This window comes from Danio rerio, chromosome 9 (assembly GCF_049306965.1).
Source record: "Danio rerio strain Tuebingen ecotype United States chromosome 9, GRCz12tu, whole genome shotgun sequence".
Lineage (NCBI taxonomy): Eukaryota > Metazoa > Chordata > Actinopteri > Cypriniformes > Danionidae > Danio > Danio rerio.
In genome coordinates, this window is record NC_133184.1 from 48,122,501 (window position 1) to 48,141,719 (window position 19,219).

Sequence of the window (19,219 nt, forward strand, 5' to 3'; positions counted from 1 at the left end):
TATATATATATATATATATATATATATATATATATATATATATATATATAATGTAGCGAGTCATATAATACCACGTCGCCCTGGGCACAAATCCACACCAGCTGGATCTCTCATCAACCTCGGATCGCTCACAGCTGGACCTCATCAGCCAGGGAGAGATATAAGCCAGCCCCACACAGGAGGAAGTGAGCTTCATTTCAGATGACTCCCTGCGCTAACGCTTGTCTCTCTCTGTCTCTCCCACAGCCGAATCCAGCTCGTGACCGATCCAACACCATCCCTCTCACCAGTCTTCACCTTCTCCCCGGAGCACCTGAGCACGCACCTCTAAGAAGAGCACTCATTCACCCCTTTATCACTTGTAAATAAAAGCACCCTCCGGGGCATTGTTTGTAACTTCATCTACGGTGTTTGTGTTTTCCCTCTGCCTCGCTACAACTGGTGGAGAATGCGGGCATTGCAGAGGGAAAAAATTCAGAAGAAACACTCACCATTAAGTAGAAAATAACCGCTGAATTTTTCTCTGTGTTTGTTACAGACAGGCATCCGCTCTCTCTCTCTCCCACGCTTCCTCTTACTCGGCTGTCAACATCCCGTCGCCATGTCGGTGGAAGAGGTACTGCTCCACCTAGCGGAGATCTCTAGGAAACAGAATTCCATCTCTGAGCAGCTTACAGCCAGACAGGATCGACTGGAACAGCAGCTCCGCCAGGCGGCCAGACACCATCCGACTCCCGAAGTGAGTGCGCATCATCATCTCACTAAACTCAGCGACCTGGATGATATTGACGCTTATTTACATACCTTTGAGGTTATTGCCGAGAGAGAAGGCTGGCCAAAAGAAAACTGGGCGAGAATGTTGGCTCCGTTTCTCACAGGAGAAGCGCAACGAGCATATTTTTCACTAGAGACACCTAAAAATGAAGATTACAAAGCGTTAAAAAAGGAAATATTAGCCAGAATGGGGCTATCCACAATCAGCGCAGCCCAACAGTTTTCCCAGTGGTCTTACGACGAGAAACAACCAGTGAGAACTCAAGCAGCTCAACTTTCTCGCCTGGGAAGGCTATGGTTATTGGGAGGAGATCCCTCGGTGGTCCAGGTCGCTGAGAAGGTGATCATCGAGAAGATGATGCGTGCGTTACCCCGACGTTTGCGAACACTCACCAGCATGCGAAATCCTGAGTCACTGGCCACCCTGGTGGAGGCGATCGAGCTGGCTGAAGCTCACATCGCCCGAGATAATGGGGAGAGAGCGGCTCTGCCACCCCGGAGGGTAAGTGCACCTTGGCGACCGGTGGAGGGCACAGCGCGACCAGGCGGCAGACCAGCGGTCCCCAGCCCGATGGACGAGCCGATGCCCACCGAGCCGACGACGCACTCGACCCCGGCCTGGACAGCAGGGTGCGCGGTACACCGCAATATCCCTCCCGAAGCTCCCACCCATAAAGTCCAGCTAGAGGGTAAAACACAAACGGCCACCTTAGACACAGGAAGCGCCATCACTCTGGTTCACCCGAAGACTTTGAAATACCGCCAGGAAAGTAAAAGTCTTATTCCAATCACGTGTGTACACGGTGATACCCGCCACGTACCCGCCCAAAGAGTGACCATCGCGGCGAAACCAGGCAGCTGGCGCATCGAAGTCGGGGTTGTTCCAGATCTTCCTGTGCCCCTCCTACTGGGCAGAGACTGGCCGGGGTTCGATGAACTCCTCACTCACCACCACGCTCTATCGGCTCGTTCAAAGAAGAAGAACAAGTCACGGGCTCATCGGGACCGCAAACCAGCGCTGATGACCACCGAGAGCGATAGAGGGGGTGAGTCATCAATTTCTGCTAATTTATACTTTGATCTGTTTCAACAGATAACCGCAGGAGGCGATTTTGGCAGAGCACAGAGGGAAGATGAAACGCTCAAACACTGCTGGCCGCAAGTACGGATCATTGAAGGTAATGAGCGACTTCCCAGCCCCCACCCCCTCCCACATTTTATTGTGGAAAATGGTCTGCTGTACTGTGTCGCAGAGAGGCGGGGGGAAAAGAAGACACTATTGGTCGTCCCGAGGACCAAGAGGGAGACGGTCTTAGAACTGGCACATACCCACCCGATGGCTGGACATCTGGGAGCGGCCAACACGGTGAAAAGGATCCGCGACCGTTTCCATTGGCCGGGGATAGACGGGGAAGTAAAGAGGTATTGCCAGGCATGTGACATCTGCCAGAGAACGTCTCCCCAACGACCACCCCCCAGCCCTCTAATACCACTACCCATCATCGATGTGCCCTTCACCCGAATTGGTATGGACTTGGTAGGGCCTTTGCCGAAGTCGGCCCGGGGACATGAGCACATCCTTGTTATCCTCGATTATGCCACCAGATACCCTGAAGCGATTCCCCTGAGGAAAGCCACGTCATCGGCAATCGCGAAGGAGCTGTTTCTGCTATGCAGTCGAGTGGGAATCCCAACAGAGATACTGACCGACCAGGGCACCCCCTTCATGTCCCGGTTGATGGCAGACCTCTGTCACCTCCTCAAGGTAAAACAGCTAAAAACCTCAGTATATCATCCACAGACTGACGGCCTTGTCGAGCGCTTTAACAAGACTCTGAAGCAGATGCTCCGACGGGTGGTGGCAGAGGACGGGCGCGACTGGGACCTCATGATCCCGTACGTGTTATTCGGTATCAGGGAAGTCCCCCAGGCCTCCACAGGATTTACCCCCTTCGAACTGCTGTTTGGCCGCCAACCCAGTGGCCTATTGGATGTGGCTCGTCAAGCCTGGGAGCAGGAGCCAGCCCCCCAGCGGTCGGTGATTGAACACCTACGGGACATGAGAGAACGCATCGACAAAATCATGCCCATCGTCAAGCAACACCTGACCGAAGCCCAGCGCGCCCAGCAGAGATTGTATAACCGGCCCGCCCAACCCAGAAAGTTCCACCCAGGGGACAAGGTGATGATACTCATACCTACCACAACGTCGAAGTTCCTCGCATCCTGGAAGGGGCCATACACGGTGGTAGAAAGGGTAGGGCCGGTAAATTATCGAGTCCGTCAGCCGGGACGAAGACGGGAAGAACAACTGTACCACATTAATCTTATGAAGAAGTGGGTTGCAGCTCCAGGTCATCTCGTCGCCTTCACTGAAGAAAATCTTCCCGTGGTCCACATAGGTGAGCAACTCTCACCAAACCAGAAGGCGGAGCTGCAAGCCTTGGTTGGTCAGTTCAAGGATGTGTTCTCGGAGAAACCGGGCCGAACCTCCATCATCCAACACAACATTATCACTCCTCCTGGCACCATCGTCCGGCAAAGGCCTTATCGAGTTCCAGAGGCTCGCAGGCTGGCTATCGACGAAGAGATCCAGAAGATGAGAAGGTTAGGCATCATCGAACCATCCCGTAGCCCGTGGTCCAGCCCAATAGTTATGGTCCCCAAACCCGATGGCACCCTCCGTTTCTGCAACGACTTTAGGAAACTCAACGAGATCTCCAAGTTCGACGGATACCCCATGCCTCGGGTGGACGAGCTGCTGGATAGGCTGGGTGGAGCCCGATTTATCTCCACCATCGACCTCACCAAAGGCTACTGGCAGTTACCACTCAGTGAAGACGCCAAGGAGAAAACCGCCTTCTCCACACCCGGTGGGCACTGGCAATACCGGGTTCTTCCCTTCGGGCTCCACGGGGCCCCAGCCACATTCCAAAGAATGATGGACATCCTGCTGAGGCCCCACCAGCCATATGCAGCAGCCTACCTGGACGACCTCATCGTCCACTCTGAGTCATGGGAAGAACACCTATCCCGGTTACGGAGGGTGCTCTTAGATCTTCGACGGGCTGGGCTCACAGCTAATCCCAAGAAATGCCACCTGGGTCTAGCCGAAGCCAGATACCTCGGCTTCCACATTGGACGAGGTCTCATACAGCCACAGCAAAACAAGGTCAAGGCACTACAAGAAACTCCACAACCCACCACAAAGACCCAGGTACGTGCATTTCTGGGGTTAGCGGGCTACTATAGATGTTTTATACCTAACTTCTCATCCATAGCCAGCCCTCTGACAGACCTGACCAGAAAGGGGCAGCCGGAAAGGATAAGATGGACCAAGGAAGCCGACGATGCGTTCCGAGCCCTAAAGAAGTCCCTCACGTCCTCACCGGTACTGCACGCACCTGACTTCGGCTGCCCCTTTATTCTACAGACGGATGCTTCCGACTCGGGCCTGGGCGCGGTCCTCTCCCAGGTCCACGGCGATGAAGAACACCCCATCATGTACGTGAGTCGGAAGCTGACCCCCGCAGAGACCCGCTACGCAACGGTGGAGAAGGAGGCCCTGGCGATCAAGTGGGCAATCCTGGAGCTAAGGTACTATCTCCTTGGCAGGAAATTCACTCTGGTGACCGACCACGCCCCGCTACAGTGGATGGCTACAGCGAAGAACAGCAACGCTCGGGTCACCAGATGGTTCCTGTCGCTCCAGGATTTCAACTTTGACGTCCAACATCGAGCCGGGGCCTCCCACGGAAACGCAGACGGACTCTCACGGCTCTGGTCAGGATGGGCAGGTCTGTCGAAACATTCTACCCCCCCTCTCAATACACTGCTCTTCCTTCGCAGGACACCCAGGACCAGGACGACGCTAAGGGGGGGGGAATGTAGCGAGTCATATAATACCACGTCGCCCTGGGCACAAATCCACACCAGCTGGATCTCTCATCAACCTCGGATCGCTCACAGCTGGACCTCATCAGCCAGGGAGAGATATAAGCCAGCCCCACACAGGAGGAAGTGAGCTTCATTTCAGATGACTCCCTGCGCTAACGCTTGTCTCTCTCTGTCTCTCCCACAGCCGAATCCAGCTCGTGACCGATCCAACACCATCCCTCTCACCAGTCTTCACCTTCTCCCCGGAGCACCTGAGCACGCACCTCTAAGAAGAGCACTCATTCACCCCTTTATCACTTGTAAATAAAAGCACCCTCCGGGGCATTGTTTGTAACTTCATCTACGGTGTTTGTGTTTTCCCTCTGCCTCGCTACAACATATATATATATATATATATATATATATATATATATATATATATAGTATTTCTATTTTCTAATCAGCCAATCACAGGTAGACAGGCTGGTCTGAGTATTTCAGAAACTGCTGATCTACTGGGATTTTCAGGCACAATTATCTCTAGGGTTTACAGAGAATGGTCTGAAAAAGAGAAAATATCCAGTGAGCGGCAGTTCTGTGGGCGCAAATGCCTTGTTGATGCCAGAGGTCAGAGGTGAATGGCCAGACTGGTTCTTGCTGATAGAAAGGCAACAGTAATTCAAATAACCCCTCGTTACAACCGAGGTCTGCAGAAGAGCATCTCTGAATGCAGAAAAGCAGCAGAAGACCACACCGGATGTCACTCCTGTCAGCTAAGAACAAGTAACTGAGGCTACAGTTCACACAGCCAGACCAAAATTGAACAATAGAGACTGGAAAAACATTGCCTGATCTGATGAGTCTCGATTTTGCTGCGACATTCGGATGGTAGGGTCAGAATTTGGCATCAACAACATGAAAGCATGGATCCATTCTGCCTTGTATCAATGGTTCAGGCTGGTGGTAGTGGTGTAATGGAGTGGGGGATATTTTCTTGGCACACATAGGGCCGATTAGTACCAATTGAGCATTGTGTCAACGCCACAGCCTACCTAAGTGTTGTTGCTGACCCTGTCCATCTCTTTATGACCACAGTGTACCCATCTTAGCAGGATAACGCGCCGTGTCATAAAGCGTGAATCATCTCAGAATGGACATCTCATTCTTGAACATGACACTGAGTTCACTGTATTCAAATGGCCTCCACAGTCACAAGAACTCAATCCAATAGAGCACCTTTGGGATGTGGTGGAATGGGAGATTCACATCATGGATGTGCAGCCGACAAATGTGTAGCAACTGCGTGATGCTATCATGTCAGGACTAAAATCTCTAAGAAATATTTCCAGTACCTTGTTGAATATATGCCATGAAGGATTAAGGCAGTTCTGGTACTGGTGAGGTGTACCAGATATAGTGGCCTGTGAGTGTGTACGAAAACACCAAAACAGACATTGATGGCTTTAAAATACATGCAGATGTTCTTTGATGTTGTTGTCAGAGTAACTGAGGCACAAGCTGTGAAGACTCCACCCTCATCTGCAAAGGGTGTGGGGAGGAGCAACTCATTTGCATTTAAAGAGACCCATTCCAATACAGTTTTATTGAAAGGAGCATTTACAGCATAGTGTAATACATTTTCTTTCCAGCTAAAGCAGACACTTTGTGTAGAAACCTGAGGATTATATTACATATTGAAAAATGGCATAAAATGACCACTTCAAAACTTCTCAGTTAATAAAATGTAAAAAAGTTTAAGAACATTTCTTCCAAAGTATACTTTTTGAAAAGCTCCCATTAAAAAAAAAATGAATAAATTACTTGAACAAAATTACATTTTAATACAATGCTGAAGTCAAGTCACTTTGGCTAAATGTTTAAAATGCTTAATGTCTATACAGTTGAAACCAGAAGTTTACATGCACTCTAAAAAAAGGAACATAACCATTTTAAACTGTATAACATTGGTTAAATGTTTTGGGTATCCTCCACAAGCGTCTCACAATAATTTAATGGAATTTTGGCCCATTCCTCCTGACAGAATTAGTGTAACTGAGTCAGATTTGTCTGGCTAGTACAAGCTTTTTCAACTCTGCCCACAAGTTTTCTATAGGATTGATTTCAGGGCTTCATTCACTCTGTTGTCCTTAAAGCACATTTTTGACTAATTTGGAAGTATGCTAAGGGTCAAGGTCTGTTTAGAAGACTTATTTGTGGCCAGGTTTTAATTTCCTGGCTGATGTCTTGAGATGTTGCTTCAGTATTTCTAAATAATGTTCTTTCTTCATGATGCCATCTATGCTGTGAAGTTGACCAGTCCCTCCTGCAGCAAAACAGACCCTCAACATGATGCTGCCACCCTCATACTTCACAGCTGGGATGGTGTTCCTAGGCTTGTAAGCTTTCTCCTTTGTCCTCCAAATGTGACAATGGTCATTATGGCCAAACAGTTCAATCTTGGCTCCATCAGACCACAGGACATGTCTCCAAAAATTATTATTTTTCCCAGTGTAATTTATCAAATTGTAATCTGGCTTTTTTTGTTGATTCTGGCTTGTTGATTTTCCCAGGTTGTCACCCAAGGAAGCAGTGTGTTTGAGGTTTTCCATAAATACTATTCTACTGTTGTGCCTCCAATTAACTCAAATGTTGTCAATGAGCCAATCAGAAACTTCCAAAACCTTGACACCATCATCTGAGCTTTTTCAGAGGCATAATAATCTTATTGTATGTAAACTTGACTTTCAAGAAAAGTTAACAATTTCTTAAAAAACATCTCTCTCATTATTCTGCCATTAAGCATAACAGAAACAATTTTGATAATCCAAACTCACCTAAAAGACAAAAAGTTTAGTCACATTAACATCTTAAATGTTTTTTTAAATGGTTATGTGCCTTTTATACAGTGTATGTAAACTTCTGGTTTCAACTGTAATTCTTATTACAATAACACTGAGCCGTGCAAGTATAATTAGCAGTTTATGTGCTAAAAACGGTGCTTTACATCTTTTCCCTGCAACATTTTTATTTTAAATCCCACCTTTCCTTTTTCTACCTTATTTCTGACTTGCTCTCGCCACGGTGAATTTTAAGGACTCCACAGGAAAATAGCAGCCTTTTCAGTCTGGATAACGAGGAGCTTCTGGCTGTTATTTTCAAGCGGCAGATGATACACATTCAGCCTGCCTTTGCCACGTTGTAATTTAGCTGTCAGAGGAGATGTCTGCGCTCATGCGGGACTGTCACAATTCAGATAAATCATGTATGTCATGTCAATGTCAGTTAAGAGCGAAACCCGATCGACTGTTTTGATGGGCCTGCTAAAGTTGAGTGACGCCAATATGCTGTCACATTTTCGCTAAAAAGGGCTAAGTCGTTTGATGAACGTTTTTCGAGTAACAAGCTTTTTTTATTCTTTCAGCAAACTTTCCATCAAGATGAGGAGGAGGGTTTGACTAAATCCTGTACTTAAGTCATCATCGTGGTGATTCAGACACGCCCCAAAAACAATTAAATAATTATAAAAACGAAGCGCTTTGGAAGTTTTCATAGACACAGTTTTGGTCTCCGTCTGAAAGGAATATAAATAAGGAGCTAGTTGAGCAAAATGTTTGGTGTTGTTCATTAGCATGTGCATTTCTTTTTTAAAGGAATGGCAAGGCAAGTTTATTTATATTGCACATTTCATATACAGGGGTACTTTAAAGTTCATAACATAAACAAGGAATTAAAACAAGGAATACATTTTTTTTAAAACAGATATAAATGTGTTAAAACAGGTTTTAAATGAATAAATAACAAAAGAAAGACATAACACTGTGATATGCCTGCAGTAGCACAATGCTGATTCAGTAAAGGCACAGCTAAACACAACCCGGGCTCATTGTGGAAACGTAGCCCCGCGGACGTTTCTGCGGACCGCGATTTACGTCCCGGGTGGTACGTATTTGAGTGTTTTTTTGTTTTCGCGGATCCGCGAGAGGCCGCTGTGTGCGCTTTTTCGCGTCTCGGGCGGGCGCCTGGAGCGTTCGCGCCCGCGCCGTTCTCGCGCGAAAAGCCGCCGGATTGAAAAAAAAAAAAAAAAAAAAGCAAAAGCCCTCGTCTTCGATTTCGACCGTGTTTTCGGTTCCCGCCGCGTTTTCGCCCTTATTTTCCAGATTCCGTTTTTCGTCTTACCTGATTTCCGGAACCCGCTGTTCCCCGGACTCGATCCCGGTCGTCGTCCACCGCGGCCGGCTCCGGCTCCTCCTCCGGGGCCTCCGCTCCGCCGACGCAACGCTGTGAGCTAGGCGGACAAACTGATTGCGTCGGGAAAGCCCTCCACTCGGAGGCGAGACGTCGGCCGGCGAGCGCGAAGAGGAGGGGCGGAGCGGCGCCACACCGCCCCACAGCGTTCGCTCGAAAAAAACCAAACGCGGCCTTTATGTACCTCCGGCCACGTAAATCGCGGTCTCCAGAAACATCCGTGGGGCTACGTTTCCAGAATGAGCTTGGGTTGGCTAAACAGATGGCTTTAAGTCTTGATTTAAGTGTGCCTAATGTTGGAACACATCTGATCAGAATGCTGTAAAATTCCAGCAACTTTTTTTTAGCATGTAAGTAGACATTTATTTATTATTCCACACTTCAAAACTGATCAGAATTTTGTGAATTCATGTATGTGGCTTCGTTCTGACCCGGAAGAAACATATAAAATGACTAATAAGGCATATGTTTTAGTAAGGGAAGGAAATTCTCTAAATATGCAACACTTTTATTTTTTTTATAGGGATATAACCATTTTAAAAATGTTTAGGAATTCACGTTGAAGTCAAGTTGGATTAGAGTGTGTACGGAATCCCTTCAAATATCCAAAATATTAAGTAATATTTAAATACATTTATTTTTATATTTATTAATTTAAAGGCGGTTATTCCGCTGTGGCGACCCCGGATTAATGAAGGGACTAAGCTGAAAATGAATGAATGAATATTTATTTAAAATAAATTTTTAAATAATAAAAAGTAAGGTCAGAATTATTAGCCCCCCTTTGAATTTTTTTATTATTTATTTTTAAAATATTTCTCAGATTATGTTTACCAGATCAAGGAAATTTTCACAGTATGTCTGATCATATTTTTTTTTTTCTGGAGAAAGAGTTATTTGTTTTTTTTTCAGCTAGAATAAAAGCAGTTTTTAATTATTTTAAAAACCATTTTAAGGTCAAAATTATTAGCACCTTTAAGCTATATTTTAATTCGATAATCTATAGAACAAACCATCGTTATACAATAACTTGCCTAATTATCCTAACCTGCCTAGTTAACCTAGTTAAGCCTTTAAATGAACATTTAAGCTGTGTAGAAGTGCCTTGAAAAAATATCTAGTCAAATACCGTGGTAACACTTTACAATAAGATTCATTAGTTAATGCATTTACTAACAGGAACTAATCATGAACAACACATGTACAGCATTTATTAATCATAATTGAACATTTACTAATGCATTATTAACATCCAAGTCCGAGCTTGTTAACATTTGTTAATGCACCATGAGTTAACGAACTAACAATGAACAACTGTATTTTCATTAACTAACGTTAACTAACATGAACATATACAGCATTAAATGTATTGTTCATTGTTTGTTCATGTAAGTAAATGCATTAATTAACATGAAATAATGAACCTTATTGTAAAGTGTGACCAATATTGTTTACTGTCATCATGGCAAATATAAAATAAATCAGTTATTAGAAATGAGTTATTAAAGCTATTATGTTTAGAAATGTGTTGAAAACATCTTCACTCCTTTAAACAGAAATTGGGGAAAAATAAACAGAGGGACTAATAATTCAGGGGGGCTAATAATTCTGAATAACTCTGTAGGCTAGATCGTCTCATTTCTAAATGCTTGGTTCAAACTGTGTGGACTTCGAAGGACCCATCTTTGAATTCTGCATTCTTCGGCGGATGCAGCCTCTGAAATGAGACACAGCTATAGTCTTTGACTAAATCCTGTACTTAAGTCATCATCGTGGTGATTCGGACACCATCACTAACAAATAATTATAGAAACGAAGCGCTTCGCAGGTTTTCATGATCAAGACTCATTTTTAATCTCCGCCTGGAAGGAAAATAAATAAGGAGCTAGTTGAGCAAAATGTTTGCTGCTGTTCATTAGTGTTTGCTTTTCTTTTTAAAGGAACGCTGTAGCTGTGTTTACCTTTCCTCCATGGTAACCCACCATTTAGCTGGTTATTCTCTAATGGCTGAATGCAAAAAGGGAAATTGCTTCAACTGAGGTTGATTAAATCCCAGGTGTTTGTAATAACTTGCTATGGATTTTCACAGAGGCACGTAATCCTGCGATAAACAAGTGCTAATAAAATGTCAAGAATGGAAACGTCTTTGGGCATGGGATGCTGCTCTTTTAATGCCATGTGCCTGCTGTTGTTTTGAGAAGCGTAATGTGCTCAGATTGGATTAATAACAGTGCCATTATTGTTAGCACAGCCTGTTCGTGTTCTGTTAAAACTTTATCTTTTGTTTTTCAGTAGAACTTTAGATACATGTTTGTTGTTTACATGAACACAATTGTGCAATTAAATCATGCAGTTTTAACTGTATTATGTAGATTTTTATATAGGAGATGCAAGCCGGTGGATTGTTTCAGCAACTATTTTAGTATGTAAGTAGTTGTTATTCAAAACTGATCAGATGATTCAGGATATTGTGAAATGATCATGTAATTACAGAAAGTTCATTCTGACCTGCAAGAAATATATAAAATGACTAATACAGCATATGTTTTAGTGAGGGATGGAAACTTTGCAAATATTTCAGTCCCTTTAAATACACATCAACAAAATACTGAAACTATTTCTCAGAGATTTTGGTCCATATTGACATGATAGCATCACGCAGTTGCTGCAGATTTGTCAGCTGCACATCCATGATGCAAATCTCCCGCTCCATCACATCCTAAATGTGCTCTATTGGATTGAGATCTGGTGACTGTGGAGGCCATTTGAATACAGTGAACTCATTGTCATGTTCAAGAATGAGATGTCCATTTTGAGATGATTCCCGCTTTATGACACGGCGAGATATCCTGCTAGGATGGGTAGACTGTGGTCATAAAGAGATAGACATGATCAGCAACAATGCTCAAGTATGCTCAATTGGTACTAATCGGCCCTAAGTGTGCCAAGAAAACATCCCCCAAACCATTACACCACCACCACCAGCCTGAACCGTTGATACAAGGTAGGAGGGATCCATGCTTTTTTGTTGCTGACGTCAAATTCCAACCCTACCAATCGAATGTCGCAGCGGAAATGGAGACCCATTAGATCAGGCAACATTATTTCAATCTTTGATTGTTCAATTTTGGTGAGTCTGTGCGAATTGTAGCCTCAGTTTCCTGTTCTTAGCTGACAGGAGTGGCACCCGGTGTGGTATTCTGCTGCTGTAGCCCATCCTTCGCAAGGTTGGACAAGTTGTGCTGCATACCTCAGTTGTAAAGAGTGGTTATTTGAGTTACTGTTGCCTTTCTGTCAGCTGGAACCAGTCTGGCCATTCTCCTCTGACCTGACCTCTGGCATCAACAAGGCATTTGTGCCCACAGAACTGCTCCTCACTAGATATTTTCTCTCTTTCGGACGACTTTCTGTAAACCCCAGAGATGATTGTGCGTGAAAATCCCAGTAGATCAGCAGTTTTTGAAATACTCAGACCAGCCCGCCTGGCACCAACAACCATCCCAGGTTCAAAGTCACTTGAATTACCTTTCTGCCCTATTCTGATGCTCAGTTTGAACTGCAGCAGATTGTCTTGACCATGCCTAAATGCATAAATGCATTGAGCTGCTGCCATGTAATTGGCTGATTAGATGAGCATTTAGACAGGTGTACCTAATAAATTGCCCAATGAGTATGTGTGTGTGTGTATATATATATATAATTAAAATAATTATTCAGATTTTTTTATATATATTATAGATAATTTTTTTATATAAGAAATTATTATATTAAATTTTATCAATTTCATTTGGTGGCCAAGGACACTGGGAAACATTTAATGTAACAATTAATTTGTATTTTAAGGCATAAATAATGGGTCTTAATTTGTTTATGGGTCTTAATTTGTCATTACTTAATTTTAACTCTGATATATATATATATATATATATATATATATATATATATATATATATATATATATATATTTTTTTTTTTTTTTTTTTTTTTTTTTTTTTTGTATATTGTTGTTACAGAAAGGCATTTTAGAAGGTATCTTCTCTAAATCATGGTAAAATGTATGATAGTAAGTATGCTTTGCACAGAAATGGAAACATTCTGATGTATAGAAAAACAAATCAGTATTTGCAGCTTTGCTAAGTAGCATTTGGGAGAGATTTGCACATATCATCTCAGACGTTTAGTCTCAGACACATCTACTCAGTACAGTTAGTTAGATCACTGCGAGTTGGGGGTTGGGTTAGATGCATGCATTAAAAACACTGCATGCATGTGTCAACAGGTGTGTCACCTGATGAACACTTAACACACCCCACACAGACTCTTCCATACCCCTCACTGCACACCATCAATATGTAGCATGCACTGCACTTTAACCAATCCATACTTGAAACAATACTGCCTCCAACTATGTGGACACCTATTCATTGTACATATCGCTGTCAAGTTTACATTGTCCTGTTTTTTTTCGGAGTATGCTGTTGTATTTTGTACTGTTGTTGAATTTGCACTGTCTGTATTTTGCTTTCACTTTCTGTGTTTTGCACTGTCGTTGTATTTGCATTGTCTGTATTTTGCACTGTCTGTATTTTGCTTGCACTGTCGTTGTATTTGCACTGTCTGTATTATGCACTGTCTGTATTTTGCTTGCACTGTCTGTATTTTGCTTGCACTGTCTGTATTTTGCACTGTCGTTGTATTTGCATTGTCTGTATTTTGCACTGTCTGTATTTTGCTTGCACTGTCTGTATTTTGCACTGTCGTTGTATTTGCACTGTCTGTATTATGCACTGTCTGTATTTTGCTTGCACTGTCTGTATTTTGCACTGCCGTTGTATTTGCATTGTCTGTATTTTGCACTGTCTGTATTTTGCTTGCACTGTCTGTATTTTGCACTGCCGTTGTATTTGCACTGTCTGTATTTTGCTTGCACTGTCTGTATTTTGCACTGCCGTTGTATTTGCACTGTCTGTATTTTGCTTGCACTGTCTGTATTTTGCACTGCCGTTGTATTTGCATTGTCTGTATTTTGCACTGTCTGTATTTTGCTTGCACTGTCTGTATTTTGCACTGCCGTTGTATTTGCACTGTCTGTATTTTGCACTGTCTGTATTTTGCTTGCACTGTCGTTGTATTTGCACTGTCTGTATTATGCACTGTCTGTATTTTGCTTGCACTGTCTGTATTTTGCACTGCCGTTGTATTTGCATTGTCTGTATTTTGCACTGTCTGTATTTTGCTTGCACTGTCTGTATTTTGCACTGCCGTTGTATTTGCACTGTCTGTATTTTGCACTGTCTGTATTTTGCTTGCACTGTCGTTGTATTTGCACTGTCTGTATTATGCACTGTCTGTATTTTGCTTGCACTGTCTGTATTTTGCTTGCACTGTCTGTATTTTGCACTGCCGTTGTATTTGCATTGTCTGTATTTTGCACTGTCTGTATTTTGCTTGCACTGTCTGTATTTTGCACTGCCGTTGTATTTGCACTGTCTGTATTTTGCACTGTCTGTATTTTGCTTGCACTGTCGTTGTATTTGCACTGTCTGTATTATGCACTGTCTGTATTTTGCTTGCACTGTCTGTCGTTGCATTTGCAATATCTGTATTTTGTACTGTCTGGAGCCAGCACCTTAGCTTTCCACTTATCGTAGCACACATGCTGCTGATGATGTGACAATAAAAGTGATTTGATTTTGATTTGAGGTCTGCAGCCAGACATTTCTTGCTTTTGTCTGTATTGCCCATTACAAAATATGATAGCACTGAACAATATTAGAGTAAATAATAAATGGGTTTATGCAGCACAATCTCAAGGCAATTCGTAACTTTTTCATTTAGTGGCTAATTCGTATGAATTCGTACGATCTAATTCGTACAATTTAGTACGATTTGCCTTTCCCCCCCAATGACGGTTGGGGTTAGGGGTGGGGTTAGGTGCCACGCCTCCTTTTTAAAATCGTATCATTTCGTACGACTGAAATCGTACGAATTCGTACAAATTAGCCACTAAACTGGCAAAACGTAAAATACTTACGTTTTCTCGTGAGATCAGGCTGGTTTATGATGAACAAAACCAAAATGAGCTAAAACATTCTACATTTTATGAATCTATATGAAACTGGGCATAAGCAGATTGCATGAAAGTGAAAGAAGTGTGATCAATCTATATGTTATAGTACAATTTATAATATATTTACTTATAAATTACCATAGATTTGTGTTGAATACACCTAATGCATAATCTTTATTCATCTTTTCAGAGAACTCAAAGTCATGCTGCATTTTTCACCATACAATCCAAATGATTTGAACAAACCTGCCATCGTAATTGCAACTTCCTGACTCCCTAGGAGGATCTGAATGCACTAAAGAATGTAGAAAAAGCATTTAATACGCACCTGATGCACATCACTTGCTCTTTATGTTGTTCCATTAGAGCTGAAATGCTTCCTGTATTTATCAGGAACTAAAGCAGACAGAAAAATGAAAATGCCCTGTGAGTTCACTTTAATAACAATCAAAATCACTTTAACAGCATGATTACTGTGTCGATAGCAAAGAATCTCTGAATCAGCACTGTACTTACATAGAGACTAAATTATGACTATTTGTTTTGCATGCACCGACTCTTTGAAACAAAAAAAAAACTTAAATTTAAGTTAAGTGATGTTTTATAAACAAATTTTGGGAGGAACACGATCAGTCTTTGACGAGGCTAATTCATCACACACACACAATCATTCTATTATCCAATCAGCTCAAGAGGAAACCCCTATAAATAGTCAAAAACGTCATACCTCCGTTTCTCTCGACTTCAGCGTCCCTCCACCACCCCAACTCCACACTATTAAACCAGATACCTATTTAAATCTGAGGGGGGAGCGTTCTGGAGCCGGGCTAGACACCCTATGGCTCGGACCCTATCTCTTCATCCTGATAAGGGGAATAACACAAGTTAGGGTGTCTTCCCGAGCTCAGAGCCCTCTCCCCGGACAGCACGCCAAATACGCATTTTCTATTCAGTCAAGTATCTGTGAGTGTGAACTCGTGAAACATAATATAACAGCAAACAAAAAATCTGTATGTGTTTTAATGTCTTGTCAGTTTAAACCAGGGGTGCTCAATCCTGTTCCTGGAGATCTACCTTCCTGCAGATTTCAGTTGCTACCCATATCAAACACACCTGCCTGTGATTATCAAGTGGTGTTCAGGTCCTAATTAATTGGTTCAGGTGTGTTTGATATGGATAGCAACTGAAATCTGCAGGAAGGTAGATCTCCAGGAACAGGATTGAGCACCCCTGGTTTAAACTATATAATTAACATTGAAAGTGGGTCAAACTGTTTTTTCAGAATTGTCCTTAGACAAGAACAGATGTTGCTCAATAGTTTTAGGACAACTTCCCATCATGCACAGGACGTCAACATGATGTCAGATTGATGTTGTACCCCAACGCTGTGGGAGGTTGCATTTTATTTGGAAATAAAAAATGAAAATCAAGTTGACATCAGAGCTCAACATCAGGCTGAGATCAATGTCCAAGGTCCAACCTAAAACCAACCAAATATCAACATCTAATTATGTTACAGCTTAACGTTGTGTAGATGTTACCACTATAATGTCAATCAAATGTTGGATTTTGGTTGCTATACAAATAAATGTCAGTAATTAACATCAATATGTTGTTGGTTTAAGACGTTGGATTTTAGTTACTTTCCAACACAACCTAAAATCAACCAAATATCAATGTCATTTGACAACGTTATTGGACATCAAAGTAACATTGTTAACACCTTAAATTGTCCTTATTACATTGTGTGCCTATTGGGTTTGATGAAATGTTTTGATCAACTTCTAATATTGGCTACATCAGGGTTTCTGTAGGTTTCACATTATCAAATGTAAGACTTTTAAAGACCTTTTAAGACTTTAAGGCCTTTATATGAATGAAATTTCAGACTTATACAGGGCTAAACACTAAAGGTCTAAACTTTTAAACAAATATTATTGTAAAAAAGTTAATTAACAATATTGGTAAATATAATTAATAGATAAAATCTTTGCAACAAGTTTTAAAAGGATGGACTATATTGGTGATTGTATAGGTGTTGGGCTGATTGTGTAGCTTTACATGGACAAACCAACACAATCTCCCGGCAATTCGTAACTTTTTAATCTAGTGGCTAATTTGTATGAATTTACACAATCTCATTAACCGAATTTAGTATAATTTGCTCATCCCCCATTGATGGTTGGGTTTAGGGGTGGGGTTGGGCGCCTGAAAATAAAATCATACATTTTCATTCAACTTAACTTGTATGAATTCATCATACGAATTAGCCACTAGACTGCCAAAATGTAAAATACTTACGTTTCCTCGTGAGATCAGGCTGATGGACAAACACTATTTAAAACCTTTTTCAAATGATTTAAGACCTACAACACAATATTTTAGTGAATTTGAGACTTTTCAAGGCCTAAAATTTAGTTTTTTTAAACTTTAAAATTTTTAACATTTTTTAAAAATTTAGGACAAATTTTTAAGACCACACGGACACCCTTTAAATGCTTCGCATGCATCAGCACTTCTGGAAATTCAAATCAAGTGGGACAAGAAACGGAAGCATGTTTTTTCTTTAAACAATAGAACGACAAACCAAAAAAATCCAATCAGTTTAAATTCTGGCATACCTTTATGAGGTCAAACAGACACAAAATGTGCATATAAATGAATGAAAATACGCTTCACATGTTCTCTCTAATGTCACCAAAAAAAAAAAAAAAGATAATTTACCACCATCTCCTTCAAGAAATGCAAATCAACTAAAATAAATCAAATAGAAGCTTAAATGTGCAAGATGTAGCTCTCAGATTATATTACTTCAAGTGGTAAAACCCTGCAACGTTAATGAGTTTTGTAGATTACACAGTATTTAACTGTAATATGAATTGTACTTTACTGTAGGATAGTTATGCGGTATGCTACTGTATTTTAAAGATCCTGTAAATACATATACAGCAAGATAAATGCTGCTATAAATGTAAATACAGCATTTGTGCTGTAATTGATTTATAGTAACTTACTGGCAAACTGCTGCCAGTAAGTTACTGCCCATTCTACAGAAAATTGTTAAGTGCACAAAAGAAGTGAATAAACTATTCCCATTGATAAAACTGTACTCAGTGAATTGCGGAGACATTTCCCCAAGTTTTTCCACATTCTTCTCCTCGTGCAACATGGCTAAATTATTCAAGGCTCAAAGCGGTGTCATGCTGCGAGGGTTTAAAGTTCCTTTGTCCATTGGTGAAGGGGGCTGGGAGGAACCATCCCCACATCCGATCATGTTCCAGAGAGGCTGCTGGCCTGAAACAAGAGAGCTTCAAGAAGGTGGGGACTAGAGGTCCAAAGACCCCGGAGACCGAGATAAAGAGCGTTTGACACTACACATACGCTCCCAGACCACAAATGAACCTGACAAAGATGCCACGCATTATTTTCTTTCTTTCAAAGCAATGAGGCATTTAATGCATTTGCATAAAATCTGATTATGCTTCAACTTTTAATTCACATGAAAATTTTAATTGTGTAATTAATCTCCATCAAGTTGTTCCAATTCCCTCAGATATTTGTTTATGTTCAGGACACAAGTTAAGATAATTTAGATGACATCCAAGAGCTCTCTCTTCCTCCATAAACAGCAACAGTCCTGAGTTCAGAAAAGGTACCAAAAATACTGTCAAAACTGTCAATGTGACTTCAGGTTCAACTGTAATCACATGAAGCTCCATCAACACTTTTGCGCAGCAAAAATAAATAAAAAATTTAAAAAAACATTAAAAATGTCTTCTGTGTCAGATCAGGGTGTGTATTGACTACAGGCATTTCGACGCTTGAGTGTTGTACTGCTAACCCTAAAGCCATGGTCACATTAGAGTTTGTGCTTGCGAAGTTCTTTTGTACGGTGCTGTGAAAAGGGCCAATTGCTCCATATTTTACATTTCTGTACAGACAAATCACATTTTGATCTTCTATTGGTCTCATGCAAACACGTGATGTGATTTCGCATGTCAGAATTCACTAAGCTTTAACTTTTAAATGTAGCAGTAGCATCAGGTCTGTAGCAGTAGCATGCGTATGAATAAAAGTTTACGGGGAAAGTGAAGTGACCGCATCTTAATCCTGCCTATATCAACGGTTCTGGCTGGTGGTGGTGGAGTAATGGTGTGAGGGATATTTTCTTGGCACGCATTGGGCCCATTAGTACCAATTGAGCATCGTGACAACACCACAGCCTACCTGAGTATTGTTGCTGATCATGTCCAT

At 42.0% G+C, this 19,219-nt stretch overlaps 1 long non-coding RNA gene across 1 annotated transcript in view; it reads right to left on the reverse strand.

Moving 5' to 3' along the window:
• LOC141376204 (uncharacterized) overlaps positions 1–19,219 on the reverse strand; it is a 61,654-nt gene that overhangs the window by 6,530 nt on the left and 35,905 nt on the right. Inside the window, exon 4 of the long non-coding RNA XR_012385629.1 lies at positions 15,294–15,361. This is a non-coding gene — a long non-coding RNA (uncharacterized lncRNA). The remainder of the gene's footprint in view (positions 1–15,293; positions 15,362–19,219) is intronic.